Source organism: Nelumbo lutea, chromosome 8 (assembly GCF_056320005.1).
Source record: "Nelumbo lutea isolate HS-2025 chromosome 8, American lotus-T2T, whole genome shotgun sequence".
Taxonomy (NCBI): domain Eukaryota; kingdom Viridiplantae; phylum Streptophyta; class Magnoliopsida; order Proteales; family Nelumbonaceae; genus Nelumbo; species Nelumbo lutea.
This window is the reverse complement of record NC_142691.1, coordinates 38,693,349-38,699,722: the sequence shown is the minus strand read 5'-3', so window position 1 is coordinate 38,699,722 and position 6,374 is coordinate 38,693,349.

The following is a 6,374-nucleotide window of genomic DNA, read 5'->3' as shown; positions in this document are numbered from 1 at the left end:
GAGTTTATTGGGCTGGCCAAATCACTTTCTAGAAATATAAAGCTATGTTCCGTCTGATAGAAAATAAGAGAGAAATAAGAAAAAAACTGAGGAAAAATTTTTGACAAAATTTGTGAAATTCCCTGAGAACTTTTCCTCAACTTTTTGTTTCTCTCTTATTTTCTATCAAACCAAACGAATGTGGCCCATCCACACAACCCATTCCTGAGCCACGACGTGTTCGTTAATGAAATGCTTAAGAAACTCACCGATGATTTGAATTGGTCCAGCCCACTGACCTGACCAAATGGTTTGACTAGATGCCTCCAACATGCTTAGACCCCAATAACGATAAAATCAAGAAGCTCAGATCAGGACTAACAGTTGTCTCCTAAGACGGCTATATGCACAACATATCTCTCCCCTTGCTCCCATCTTGTCCTTTGCTTTCCTCGTCAATCAACCTCGTTGGCTTAGTCCAATGACCTGTTGCTCACATACTGACTTAAGCGCATCAGAGGGTTCTTCCTTGGGGACACACCTGAAGACCCTCCCCATCTCTTGTATCTTAGGAAGTGGGTCGATTTGCCCAACCTCTTCACTTCGTCTAATTCTTAGCTACCTCTCATTTCTCTTCTGTATTGCTCAATTTCAGACTACAACATATTGATGTTGTCTATGGGAACTAAATAAAGAAGCCATATCATCATGCCTCCAAAGACGTATACAACGACCACCAAGGACTTATAGAATCAATCACTCTCAAAATAGGTCTCAACAGCTGCAAAGAACCATTTTGAGAACCAACCTCCACCACCAATCCATTCACAACCAGCACAAAGGTTCAACCCATCACTTATGAGCAATTCTAGAACCACTAGTGTTGGGTCGACAACCTCATTGCATTATTGATTTGTTACTATGGAGCTCCTTAGCATCAAAGTTAGGGCCCTAATCCCTCAATCGCTTAGTCTAATCACCTCAATAGTGGAGCAAAATGGCTGCCCTAAAACAACTAGCATCCTCAACACTCTAGTGATAGAGTACATCATCCTAAAATCTAGCTATTAGACTTGTGTTAGTTTAGAAAGTTTTCAACTGTTAAATAAACTTAGGGTATTTATCTTACCAAGGATTACATTGATGTGTTATTTTGAATAGGTGCAATAGCTTGTCTCAGCTACTAAGGCTGGCCCCAAGTATGGTTAGTGGGTGTTTATTGGAAATATTAAACCTGGACCAATTTTTAGTTATGCCCAAGACCTAGTAGACATATGGTAAAAACTGAAAAGTTACACTTGACCTCAAACTTGATCATGATACAACACTAGATCTTAGACTAAGTTGCTTTTGATATACTAACAAATGAGGTCCACATGTGGTTAAATACTTGGGCATGTTGGAGCAGTTCGGGATATTACCTAAGTGGGCGATCATAATGATAGGATTAATCCCTTTATTAGGCAAAGTGAATATCAAGGTTTACACTTTCTGATAGAAACCTAAAACTGTTGATAATGGATTTCAATTATTTCGGAAATCGGTTCGCAAAGTATACTTATACTTATATTATATTATTTTCTGAAAAAGGTTTGCAAAAGGTTTCAATCCCAAAATCCATCTGAGTAGAGGGTGTGACACTGCATTTTACAATAGAGAAGATGTCTTTTCCTATGAAGTGTTTTTGATTATTTAGGGTTAAGAGGTTAAGTGTAAGAGACCATTATAAGGCTTATAATCTAATGGGCTTTATCTCATATCAATCCATTATCCTTGAGCTTCATAGGATGGTTGAAACCAAGGATCACTTAGACTTAATTGTAGGGCTCATACTGAGGCCAACATGATTGCTTCAAGGGTTCACTGCTCTTGTGCAGTGAATCTGGTGTCTTTCTTCCAAACATGGGTTGAACCCATATAGACGTATGAGACCACTGTGGGTTCTATGCCGTGCAATATTCAGACCTAAAGTGCCTTGCGACACCTATGTATGTGAATCACTAAAGTAAATGGGCCTAAGCCCATTAGTAATAAACTAGTTAATGATGTTACATGAAATCTTAAGTTGTCATGTGATATGGATTGAATATGGGTATGAAACGCCATTCTATTAAAAGGATTAAGTCCTAATTCAAATCTAATTTGGATCAAGACCTAATCCAACTAGGAGAGAGCTTTATATATAACCATGGGAGAGGTCCTTCCCTATCGGGTAGTGTTTGACCATTAAGGGTTGGGAGGTTATGTGTAAGAGACCATTTAGGGCTTTTATACCTGATGAGATATATCTTACTTAAGTTCATTATCTTTGGGCCTTCGTAGGATGGCCAGACTAAAGGATCATTTAATGTAAATGTTGGGACCATTAAGAGCCCATACTGATGGACACGGGGGTTCACTATACAATGAATTTGGCCAGGCCTTTTCTCAGATGCTGGGCCTAATCCATATAGGCTTATGTAGGGTCATTGTTGGGGTCCAATGCCATACAAAGAGAACCAAATGGGTTAGCAACTATCTAGGGTAGTGAGCTACTTACTTAATGGGCCTAAAGTGAAAGAATGGTAGGATCCATCTAATGGATGCCATGAAAGGTGCGGAATTGGTGGACGAATTTCAAAAATTTTTCTACCTTCTTCCAATTGGGAATCATATTCTCTAAATTTAGAATACATTATTCAATGATTCTATTTGAACCATAATCAAACCAGATCTGAACCAAAAGGAAACAGGAAGAATTATACCTGATCCGGAGAAACAATATCTCCCAAAGTTGGTTCACGCCCAAAAAAGAAATCAAGATCCGCTCCTGCTGAAGATGACACAACTGTGGATGGAACGGAACCAGCAGGGTGCATCCTACACACTGGATTCTTCACAAGAACCCTTTGGAAACCTTGAACACTGAATTCCTTTTATCTTTCTTGCAAGACTGTTGTCAAGAACCAATTTCTTGACTTCCTGTTGCTGTAAAGATCCAATCTTCCAACAGGGAGTGGCGGCGGCTGAAGGAGGAGAAGTCCAGGGACGAAGAGGGCAGAACTATCTCTTCTCTCTAGAGTCTGTGAGAGATCTAATCTCAATTTGCAGGTTGTGTTTCTTGCTTACTCAAACCCCTAGTTCGAAATCTGATATTTCTGCTAGGGTTTTCTCCTCTTTCTTCTTGATTAAGAAACCTCTCAATATTTTGGGAGTTATCCCAATCCAAATCAGTATTTGGATAGGGGTTAATCTTAATCCTATCTGCATATTAAGTTAGTTAACTACTGATCTTATCAGGAGGTTACCAGATTCAAATCTAATTTGAATTTGGTCTCTTAGAGTGGATAAGGTTAAAGACCCAATCCTTTTACTAACATTCATCTCAGATTCGCCCCATGAACTGGTGATCATATCAGCCCAGTTCGAAATGGGCTTTTGGCCCATTAAGTGTTCGGTGTTTAACTAGTTTCCAATCTGCTGTGCAGTTGGGCTTCTTTGTATGGCGTGGGACCCAAGCATTGATCTACACACCAGCCACATGGGTTCGGCCCATCCTTTATTACAAGGCCCAGCCGAATTCACTAAAAGACTCAGTGAACCCCTTGAGCCCATCACATGGACCCTATGGGCCCAACACTTATATTAAGTGGTCCCTGGGCCAAGCCATCTTATAAAAACCCGGGAACTGTGGGCAGGTGCAAGATTAGCCCATCAGGTATTATCCTAAATGGTCTTACACTTAACCTCTTAACCATTAATGATCAAGCACTGCCCGACAAGAGAAGACCTCTCCCTCGGCTGCAAGGAACAGTGCCGCACTCTCTACTCACATGGATCCCGGGAATTAAAACCTTTTGCAAATCTTTTGAAACCGTACATACACACACACACACACACACACACACACACACACATATATATATATATATATATATATATATAAATTTTGCAAAACAAAATTCCAACGATTGAAATCAACTGCCGGCAGTTTGGTTTTCATCAGAGAGAGTGCATTCCTGATCATTACCTGTTAGACAGTCTTGTATGCCCTTAGTTTCAATCGGATTTGATGTACTTTTGTTATTTAGTGGAAATAAATTAAAGTGCATGTTTGATTCATGTTGTTTGGTGTAATTCTATGTAAGACCCTAAAACTGGACACTTATAGAAACTTGTGTTGGTTTTAAATGTTCACAGCCATTGGATAAGTCTGGGGAGATTTATCCTGCCAAGGCTGATACTGATGTGCCACCAAGTGTTGGGATGACTTGTTCCGGCCATCAAGGTAAGACCCAAGGCACATGCAGTATGGGATTGCTTGAACCCTTGAACCGGACCAGATTTCCTGTATTGCCCTAGACCTTGGAGACGGATGGGCAAAACGGGAAAGTTACACCTGACCCTTAGGCTCGATTATGACACATCACTAGGTGTCGGATCGGGCTGTCTTTGATGTGTCAATCAGTGAGATCCATAGTGGGGGTCAAAACCTGGACATGTTGGGGCAGTCTGAGAATTCATCTAAGTGAGTGGTCATAGTGATAGGATCAACCCCTTTGTCAGACAATGGTCATGATCGGTAATGCACTCTCTCTGATGGAAACCAAACTGCCGGCAGTTGATTTCAATCGTTGGAATTTTGTTTCGTAAAATATATATATATATATATATATATATATATATATATATATATATGTATATGTACAGTTTCAAAATATTCGCAAATGGTTTTCCCGGGATCCATGTGAGTGGAGAGTGCGGCACTGTTCCTTGCAGTCGAGGGAGAGGTCTTCTCTTGTCGGGTAGTGCTTGATCATTAAGGGCTAAGATGTTAAGTGTAAGACCATTTAGGATATTACCTGATGGGCTAATATTGCACCTGCCCACAGTCCTTGGGTTTTTAAAAGATGACTTGGCCCAGGGACCACTTAATGTAAGTGTTGGGCCCATAGGGTCCATGTGATGGGCTCAAGGGGGTCATTGAGTCTTTCAGTGAATTTGGTTGGGCCTTGTAATAAAAGTTGGGCCAAACCCATGTGGCTGGTGTGTAGATCAATGCTTGGGTCCCATGCCATACAAAAAAGCCCAACTGGGCAGCAGGTTGGAAACTGGTTAAACACTGAACACTTAATGGGCCAAAAGCCCATTTCAAACTGGGCTGATATGATCACCAGTTCATTGGGCGAATCTGAGATTAGTGTTAGTAAAAGGATTGGGTCATTGACCTTATCCACTCTAAGAGACCAAATTAAAATTAGATTTGAATCTGGTAACCTCCTGATAAGATCATGAGTTAATAACTTAATCTGCAGATAGGATTAAGATTAATCCCTATCCAAATACTAATTTGGATTAGGATAACTCCTAAAATATTGGGAGGTTTCTTAATCAAGAAGAAAGAGGAGAAAACCCTAGCAGAAATATCAGATTTCGAACTAGGGGTTTGAGGAAGCAAGAAACACATCCTGCAATCTGAGATTTGATCTCTCACAGACTCCAGGGAGAAGAGATAATTCTACCCTCTTCATCCCTGGACTTCTCCTCCTTCAGCCGCCGCCACTACCTGTTGGAAGATTGGATCTTTGCAGCAATAGGAAGTCAAGAATGCAGTTCTTGACAATAGTCTTGCAAGAAAGACACTAGGATTCGGTGTTCAAGGTTTCTAGAGGGTTCTTGTGAAGAATCCAGTGTGTAGGATGCACCCTGCTGGTTCCGTTCCACCCACAGCTCTGCCATCTTCAGCAGGAGCGGATCTTGGTTACTTCTTTGGGCGTGAACACCAACTTTGGGAGATATTATTTCTCCGGATCAGGTATAATCCTTCTTGTTTCCTTTTGGTTCAGATCTGGTTTGTTTATAGTTCAAGTAGGATCCTTGAATAATGTATTCTAAATTTAGGGAATATGATTACCAGTTGGAAGAAGGTAGGAAATTTTTTTGAAATTCGCCCCCCATTCCGCACCCTTCTTGGCATCCATTAGATGGATCCTACCATTCTTTCAGTGGTATCAGAGCCACAGGTTCGAATCTTGAATCAAAAGAAAATCAGATCTGACCCTGCGCAGATGAACAGAAAATGTTCTGCCAAGATCTGCACAGATTGCATTCTTTTTTTTCCAAGAAATGGTTTCTTGTTAAGGGCGTTTGATCTGAAATTAATGTTGTTAAATCAAAAAATTTATTTAGAATTGTTCTTTATTTACTTTGATTTAATGGATTGTTCGAACCTGGAGATCGCAATGCAGATTTGGCGCAGATAGTCTGCGCACCCTTTTTTTCTTCCTTTTATTATTATTCAGTCTGTAAATTTTTTTTTTCTAGACTGAATGTATAGGATTTGATCAAGAATGTAATTAATTAATAGAAATAGGATTTCTGTTTTATTTATTTTCTTGATTAAAGAAGAAGGAAGA